Raw genomic sequence first — 9704 nt, 5'->3', positions numbered from 1 at the left:
ATAATTTATGTAAATAATAAATAATTTATTATTTATAAATTATAATTATTTAAAAATGCACCGACGAGAAAAGTTGCGAGAAAAGTTAGAGCGTCCCTCTTGCGGCAGAGATTGCCATTGTCACGCATCGCTTATTTGCTTTACCGACGGCCTTATTATACAAGCAGTTTACGTGATAATTCTTATCTCTGCAGCAAGAGGGACGCTGTAACCGTTCTCGCAACTGACACGGCTACTCCAGTATATAAGTATCGAGAGATTCGTCGCGAGAGCAGAGTATATCTGCGAATCTATTAAATGACGCGGATATCTCTCGCCTATCATTGATTTTTCAATGATAGAATTTTTTGCAGAATGCTATTTCCTAATAGCTGCTGCATTTTTAAATAATTATATTTTATAAATAATTTATTAATTATATAAATTATTAAAAATAAATAATTAAATAAATATATTAAACAAAAATTATAAACATTAATTTTTTATTATTATTATTTAATTAAAAAAATTTATTTAAACAAATTTTTTTCTCTTGGTTGCCAATATTCGGCCAATATTGGACGAATATTAACAACCGATGCTTGGAGAACCCGTTACATCCCAAGCATCAGCCGATATTGGGAGTCAATTGGCGTCTAGCACGGCAACCAATATTGGACCGTTTATAGTCTATTGGCAATTTCTCACTGGGAATGCTCTTTGAATTTCAAACATGGTCCGACCTTGACTGTAAGGGCCAAGCTGGACTACAATTTTTTTTTAAATCTTTATAACTTTTTCATTTTAAAACCAATCAATTAACTTTGTACAGAAAAAATGTTCCTATTAAACATGACTTTCCAAGGTATGGAGTCAAAAGTTCCAAAACAGAAGTTCCAATTCCGAAGGATCCAAATTAATATTTTCCCAAATGATATTTTTTCCAAAGTATTATTTTTCCAAAGGCCATTTTTACCAAAGTATTATTTTTCCAATAGTCGTTTTTTCCAAACATTGTTTTTTTTATTTTTTAAATTTCAAATCAAAAATTTCATTCAACGTGTGCTCATTCCAAAATTATGTTGTGAAATTAAAATTTTTTTTCAAATTTAAAAATAGTAGGGTAATGTCACATTGAGTGGACCGACACTTTGAGTGGACCACCTGAGCTTTTAAGTTATCTGACAGCGGAAACATGAAATAAATAAAACGAATAGCAGCACCGCACCTAGAAACCGTAAGAAATTAAGTTCCGCGATAAACATGTACGTTATTGTTTGATGTAACGCATTTTTAAGAATACAAACCAAAAAAGAAGTCGCTCTTACAATGAGTAAAGTGATTCGGAAGTGTAAAAGTAGTGTAAAATTTAAGTTTTAAAAGGTAACTTATTTTTTTCCTACTACTTTGGACATTGAAATTGATTGTCTTAGTTTAATTAAGTGATAATTTTGACTCAAAAAAAAATTGTGGTGGCTGCCATAAAAAGTTGTATTTCACTATGAGTGGACCACTGTTTATAACCATGAGAGGACTGCCTGTTTTTTATATTTTTAATGTCAGTTTACCATTTTTAAGGAAATAAATTGACAATAAATTGGTTTGAAACTATGTTTTATGTTCTTCATTACTTTTTTTGTGATATTGATGTGATATGTGCCAAAATTATTAAAAGTGGTTTCACTTGTAAACATTGCGACACAATCATGGTCTGAAGCTGCATAAGCATAAATTTTGTTTTAATATATCAGAAATATTAAATAAATTAAAGAAAATAGAATAACTTTTACAATTTTTTAGGAGTGGTCCACTCAAGGTTACACTTTTCTCATTCTTTAAAAATTTGCTATTTTTTTAAAGTCAATTGTTTTTTCCAAATAAAAGAAAATCAAAGCTATTATGGTGTAAGCACTTACCTAGGGATCTAAACTAAAGCATGGAATAGAAACTTCCGATTAATTTGCTTTCATAAAGAATTTTTTCGAAAAAAAGCTTAGGCGGTCCACTCAAGGTGACATTACCCTAAACAGTGAAATTATATTAAATTGTAAATTAGTAAAATTAGAAGTTTTATTTAAACTATAAAATAGTGAACAGTGAAATTATATTAATTAAATTGTAAATTAGTAAAATTAAAAATTTTATTTAAACTATAAAATAGTGAACAGTGAAATTATATTAAATTGTAAATTTTAATTATGGTAGAATTAATACAAGTCGGAAAAAAATTATTTACATATCGAAGGATTTCTGTATTACAAGCATTCAGATAGAAAAAATAATGTGAAATATTGGAGATGCCTTATTTTTTCAAACAACTCCAATACTTTTCACTTATTTAACAATTCAACACTTTTTATTTTGGAAATTTTTTTTGGAAATTTCACACTTTGGTAAATTTATATTTTGGACATTTTGGACTTTGGAACTTTTGTACTTTGGAAAAATAAATTTTGGATCTTTTCATTTTGGAACTTTTTTCTTGGAATTTTTCGATTGGAACTTCCGTTTTGGAACTTTTGTACCCCAATCCTTTCCAACAATATACTTCAATTGACCAAATTCATTTTTTTTAAAAAGTTATGAACAAAAGTCAAAAGGTGGGCCGATCTCGACTATGCTCCCCTACATTATTAATATGTGACGCTCCACGAGAAAAGGGATCTTATGACAAGAGTAAATAAGGTCCCTTTTCTCGTGGAGTGTCACATATACATAAATTATAACATATTTAAATTTGTTTGTTTGGTATATTTTTTGTCTCTTTTTTGTCCCCTCTTTGAGAATAAAAATTCCCCTTTTCACCTTTCTTGAGGATAAAAGGTAGGACCTATCTACTCAAAATAGGTATCAACTTCTCATTGTTAATGCGACCTATAAAACGATTCCTAAATGCCAAAAAGGGTGGAATTTTTTTAGTGCGATTTAAAGAAGACGGTCGCTAGATGCCTTGTGCCATAAAGAAGCAAAACATTACTAGAGCATAAAAAAGGCTAACTTCTTTAATGAAGTATCCCAAAAAGAAGAACTTTTGTTTGTATGACCTGAACCTATAGAGTCAAAATTCATTAGCCCAATTTCCAAGTCAGTAAAATTGTCAATGCAACGCAAAGTAATCAGTTCCTAGTTGAAATATGGCCAAAAAAATTAGTCACCTTCACCCAGAGAAATGGTATATTTGTCTCAGAACCAACTAGACTTTTTATTTGGTTTAAATAAAATTTTATTTATCTCAAATATATGTTTTATTTGTGTCGAATAAAATTTTTATTTAAAAGAAATAAAAAGTCTAGTTGGTTCTGAGACAAATATACGTTTATTTAACTCAAATAAAATATATTTGGTTTAAATAATATTTTTCTCTGGGTGTTGTTTTTAAGATTTAAACCTAGTTAAGATTTAAACCTAGTTTCCACCTCTTCAAATAGGCGAGACTTTTACAGTGCAACAAAATTTGCACAACATAAATTTTTATTTTGTAAAACACAAAATAAATCATCTATTGTTTTAATAAATCTCATTAAAACTTTCATTAAGATTATTAATGCTCTGTAAATAAACGCTGATATAAACGGAGTGGTACGTATATATATGTTGATTAAAAGTCGACCAAGAAGAAATGACTACAGCCTTAAGGTAAAGCATTAAAGCTATATGAAAAGAGGTGGGTGCCATGAAGCATGGGGTAAAAGTTGAATCATAACTTTCGTGCTTCATGACTGAAGAGTACTTATAAGATCTGAGTTGTGACTACTCTAACCAAATAATTGTTCTGGAAATGGAAGTAGTTACTTCAAACGAAGACGAAAATCGGGGAATTATTCGCGAGAGAGGAGATGATGTTACTTGTTCGACAAGTCTCTCGACATCTTTTCGATCTGCTTCTGGAATTTATTACCCCCTCTTCTTTCTATTAAATCGTATCTCGATTGAATTCCAAACTTCTTCACTCAACTTTATATAAGAATAATAGTTTGTTTTTTTTCCGAGTTTTTTTATCAATATTTTATTCCATTTATCCGCACTCATTATCATGATAAATTTTTTATGCGTTATTCCTTGATTTAGTACGTAGCTTACATTTTTTTGTATTTTTTTTATTTTGTGAAATTCTAATTAGTATACTTAACAAATTATTCTTTTCTGTAACTGCAGTTAAATTGAATAAAATGTTCGCGTGAAAAATTAAATCTTTTAATACCAGTCCATGAACTCGTATATTGTTCCTAAAGCCAGACAGATTAAAAACTAATTTACGACTCTAAAAACACGAAGTTCTCTATTTTTTTTCACTGGAATATTTAATTGTATGATGTAACCTACTTCAGTGATAATAAAAAAAAGTTGTATTTTTCTCTCTTGGGATTTTAATTTCTCATCTGGAATGGCAAATTTTTATAACCATTTTTTTATAATGAAAAAAAGAAAATCTTTTTTTTTCAAATTCAAGTGTACATGATGAAAATGTTTAGAGTCAAGTGTTTTTTTTCTTTAAAGTGCCATTAAGGGAAAGGCTTATTTTACAGGTAGGACGATACACCCGGTTACGTTTCCATTGCAGCTGTCTCTCTAGACCCTCGTATTATTTATACTGCTTGCAATATGCTGCCTGTACCCATTTTTTATGACACATTCCAAATTTTTTTCGAAATGTACCAAATTTGATCTCTTATCAGTGAAAAAATATTGTTCTATTATTTTAATTCTCATATTGTTGAATATTTTCATTCTCTACATTTGAATTATATTTCTTGATTAAAATTATTGAAATTTCTTAAGGTATATTATTTTTTGACTCTGTTTATAAAAAGGTTTATTTAATTATGTGCTGATGTAATTATCAAGTTAAGTTAATTTCCGAAGAAAAGGAAAATGAGATTAATATTAAATCTTTCATTTTAATTTTAATAATAAAGGTATTATCTGTTCCATTTTTGATCACGGTTCGTGAACTAATTATTTGCTTCCGTCTTAGTTTATATTTATAAATGCAAAGTAATTTTGTAATCACTGAAATTATATTCAAGATGAAATCTTGCCGATTCGCGTGTTCTAGCCTCGCAATTTTAATCACCTCTTCAATGAATTTTACACAATGAAAATTTTCACTTTTTTGAAAATTAATTACCAAAAAAACCAAAAATTAAAAAAGTTATTTATTTTAAAATAATTTGTATATTATTTTATATTTTTCGCATCAAAAGTGCAAGTAAATATTTTTCCTCTAATTAAAATGTTAAGTAATGTAATGTGATGTAATTAGAGGTGTGTTATTTTGACATATCATGAGTGGTAGGGGACCACGAAGTTACACGAACTCTTATCGTCAATGTTAAGACGATTCGGACGACAATTAGGCAGAGGGTCCCTGACCGTTTTCGCGTAAATACATGAGTATCGGAAAGTTGAATTGTTCGGGAAATAAGTCAGAATTATTGGCTAGAGTTCTCGAAGCTGATCCGGGTGGATTATTGGTGCAAGAATGGCTACAGCAAAGGAAGAGCGTCATGGATAAATCAAGAGAAGACTGACTGATTCCCAGCAAAGAAAAAACGCAGAAAAAGAACAAGAATTGAAAAGGATTCAGGAAGATCGGGATAAAATTGCCCGTGAGTTGCAGGCTGCTGCAAAGATTGGAAGGAACGCGTCGACAATTAGAAATTCAGAGAAGTAGGAATCATACGTCGACACCGACTTCGACTGTTTTCGGACGACCGAAATTGAATATCTCCACGTTGGGGGAATTGCGTAGCGATTACAACGGAGATGGTGGGGCGTTCGACAGCTGGCAGAGGCAAGTGCGACTTCTGAGGAGCACCTACTGTTTAGACAAGAATACGATGCGAATTTTGATTGGTACGAAATTAAAGGCAAAGGCTTTGACTTGGTTCCACTCAAAGCATGAGCACATAGAAATGCATGCTGATACGATTCTCTCGGAATTGGGAAAGATGTTTTTTCAGAGACCAAATAAAATGGCATTAAAAAAGGCCTTTGAGGAACGATTGTGGAAGAAGGGAGAAACTTTTGTTGAAAATGCACATGAAAAAACAATTTTAGCTAATCGCGCTGTGATAGCTGAGGAGGAAAGGATAGAGTACTTTATCGAAGGAATCCCTGACCCTACACTAAGCAATCAGGCGCGTATTCAGAGGTTTGATAATGTTGCAGCACTTCTACACGCATTTGAAAACATTTCATGGAGTGCTAAAGTTCCTAACGAATGTGACAAAAAATATCTAAAGATAATATTAAAGAAGCAGGTTCTAAACAAAACTCCAAATCTGAAGGAAATACAAAATGTTTCAATTGTGGTAAATTTGTCCACCGTTCATATGATTGTACGCATCCGTTAAGGAAAAAAGGATCGTGTTTTAAGTGTTCATCTATGCAGCACACGATACGAGACTGTCCACAACGAGAACAACGTACGAGTGAAACTCATTCATCGAGGATAAGTTCTGAAGTTGGGAATATATATATTCATAGTGATAGTGACGAGTTTATGAAGGTGGTTAATTTCAGAGTACGGATCAACGACGAAGTGCACAGCATGGATCTCCCCACCAGGTTGGATAGCGGTAGCCCCATCAGTCTTATCAAACGAGGTCTTGTAAATCCTACGATAATAGATGTAAGTAAGGTTAATTGTTCAGACTATTCGGGAATTAATAATTCAAAATTGAAAATTTATGGTCATATTATCGCGGAAGTAAATTTAGGTAAAGGACCGAAAGAAATAGAAGTATGTGTAGTTGACGATATGACTATGAAGTCGGCGACTATACTTGGTCGAGATGCGTTTAAAAGATTTAATTTGAAACTTGTCGAAAGTGTAGAATCAGTAGACCTTCCGGAAAATGAAATTCTAAATATTGAAACTGAAGTGTTTAAAAATAATGTAGTTGATTTTCTTAAAATTGATTCAAAGATTTCAATGAGTGATCAAGAAAAACTAAAAAACTTATTTGTTGAATTTTATGTGAAACCTGAGAGACCAGAAAAACCGAAAGTTAACGCGGAATTAATTTTATTTGTAAAAGATCAGAAGCCTTTTACTTTTGGTCCAACACGATTTTCATTTTCCGAAAAGGCAGTATTAAGAAAAATAATTGATAAATTGATTGCGGCAAAGCGAATTAGATCGAGTCAAGCTGAATATGCTTCGCCTGTAGTTTTAGTGAAAAAAATGAAGAATGGCGTATGTGTACTGACTACCGTATATTAAATAAATATTTAATTAGCGATCATTTTCCATTACCATTGATAGAAGACTTATTGGAAGTTCTTAGTGGGAAGAGGTATTTTACGAGAATAGATTTGAAAGATGCTTTCCATCAAATTGTAGTAAAATTCTCGTAAATATACTTCTTTCGTCACACCTTTTGGCCAATTTGAATACACTTGCATGCCATTTGGCCTCAAAAAAGCACCGTCGCGATTTCAACGTTTTGTGAGTACGGTTTTAAAAGAATTAATTGATAATGGTGACGTAGTCGTATATTTAGACGACATTTTGATCTCTACTGAAACAATTGACCATCATTTTAAAATAATGAAAGAAATATTTACCTTGTTTGTAGAGAATAAAATGGAGATTCGTCTTGACAAATGCGAATTTCTAAGTACGGAAATAGATTTTCTCGGGTACGTTATTTGCGAAAAAGGGATAAGACCCTAACAAAATAATATCGATGCGGTTATCAATTTTCCAGTGCCAAAAAATATCAAAGGGGTTCAAAGTTTTTTAGGGTTGGCACAACATTTTCAAAAATACATTGACAAATTTTCATTGCTTGCAAAACCTCTATTCGACTTGTTGAGAAAAGGGGCGATATTCGTATTTGGCGAGAAAGAATTATCCGTCTTTGAGACACTGAAAGAAAAATTTACTACGGCTCCTACTTTAGCATTGTATGATCCACGTCACGAAACTGAGTTGCATTGCGACGCCAGTTCGCATGGTTTCGGCGCGGTACTCATGCAAAAGAAAAAAGATTTACGTTTCCATCCTGTATTCTATTTTTCTAAGAGAACCACCGATGTTGAGAGTAGATATCACAGCTTTGAGCTGGAAATGTTATAAATTATATATGCGACGGGAAGATTTCGGGTTTATTTACAGGGAATTAATTTCAAAATAATCACCGATTGTAATTCTTTGACTTTAGCGCTTTAAAAAAAAGATATTAATCCTCATATATCGAGATGGGTTCTCGAGTTGCAAAATTTTGACTATGTTACTGAATATCGCGAAGGCAAAAGAATGACTCACGCAGACGGTTTAAGCAGATGTCACACGATAGGCGTGATTAATGATAACTCATTCGAAAGAAATTTGATTGTAGCACAAAATAACGACGATATTATTCGACAAATTAGAACTGACCTCGAAAAGTCCGAGGATAACATTTTTGAATTGCGAGACGGAATTGTTTTTAGAAAATTAAATAACGGTGATGAATTAGCTTTTTATGTACCTTCGAATATGGAAACAAATGTATTATTTAAATATCACGACGACCTTGGTCATCAAGGAATTGGAAAAGTTTACGAAATTGTAGGACGAAATTATTGGTTTCCTAATTTGAAAAATAAAATAACAAATCATGTCAAAAATTGTTGCAAATGTATCGCATTCAATCCGACGTCAGGAAAAGTCGAGGGTTTTGTACAAAAAATTCCTAAGGGCGATAAACCATTTGAAACGGTACACATCGATCATATTGATATTTATGACGATCGCGTGAAAACGAAAAAACATATACTCGTAGTAATCGATGCGTTCACAAAGTTTGTTAAATTATACCTGACATAGAAGGAGTTTACACCGTAAGCCTTAAATATAAGCCTCCGCGAGCATAAACGGATATGCCTCCATGAGCATATACTTGCGTCTGCGCAAAGTGTTTGCCTGCAGCTGTGTTGTGAAAGAGTTTGCCTTGACCACGTGTTCGCGCAGGCGCAAATATATGCTCCTGGAGGTATATCCGTTTATGCGCGCAGAGGCTTATATTTAAGGCTTACGGTGTAAACTCCTTCTAAGTCCACCACGTCGACTGAAGCGATCATTAATTTAAAAAACTATTTTGTAAATTATAGTAAGCCAAAAGTATTGATACCCGATAGAGGAACTGCTTTTAGTTCACAAGAATTCCAGAATTTTGTAGATGAGTACGAAATAAAATTGCAAAAAATTGAGACTGCGTCACCACAAGCCAACGAAAATTGGTAAACGGTGGACACAAGTTGTAATCGACGTAGAATTCGCTATCAATAATTCGATTAATTTATCAACGAATGAGACTCCATGTAAATTGTTATTTGGCATAAATCAAAGGGGTAAATCAAATGATAATATTGTAGAGTATCTTAATAGTAATGTAAATCCGTGTACGCGAGATTTATTGAGTGTGAGAAAGAAAGCAGTTGAGCAAATACAAAAAAAAAATCGGGCAAGTGCGAGTTGCACTCGCATTAAGATCGAGGGTTCCGTACACCAAAATAAAACTCATTTTTTATAAAAAAAAAATATATATAAGAAATATAATTCATTAATATTAACATATATAAACCTATTGAGCTGAAAGTCGATACACATATGTATTTTTATTACATATAGATTAAAAAAAAACTATAACTATAATCCACATTAATATTAACATATATAAACATATTGAGCTGAAATTCGGTACACATATGTATTTTTATTACATATAGATTAA

This window comes from Leptopilina heterotoma, unplaced genomic scaffold (assembly GCF_015476425.1).
Source record: "Leptopilina heterotoma isolate Lh14 unplaced genomic scaffold, ASM1547642v1 Lhet_62, whole genome shotgun sequence".
Taxonomy (NCBI): domain Eukaryota; kingdom Metazoa; phylum Arthropoda; class Insecta; order Hymenoptera; family Figitidae; genus Leptopilina; species Leptopilina heterotoma.
Note: the sequence above shows the minus strand (reverse complement) of the source record.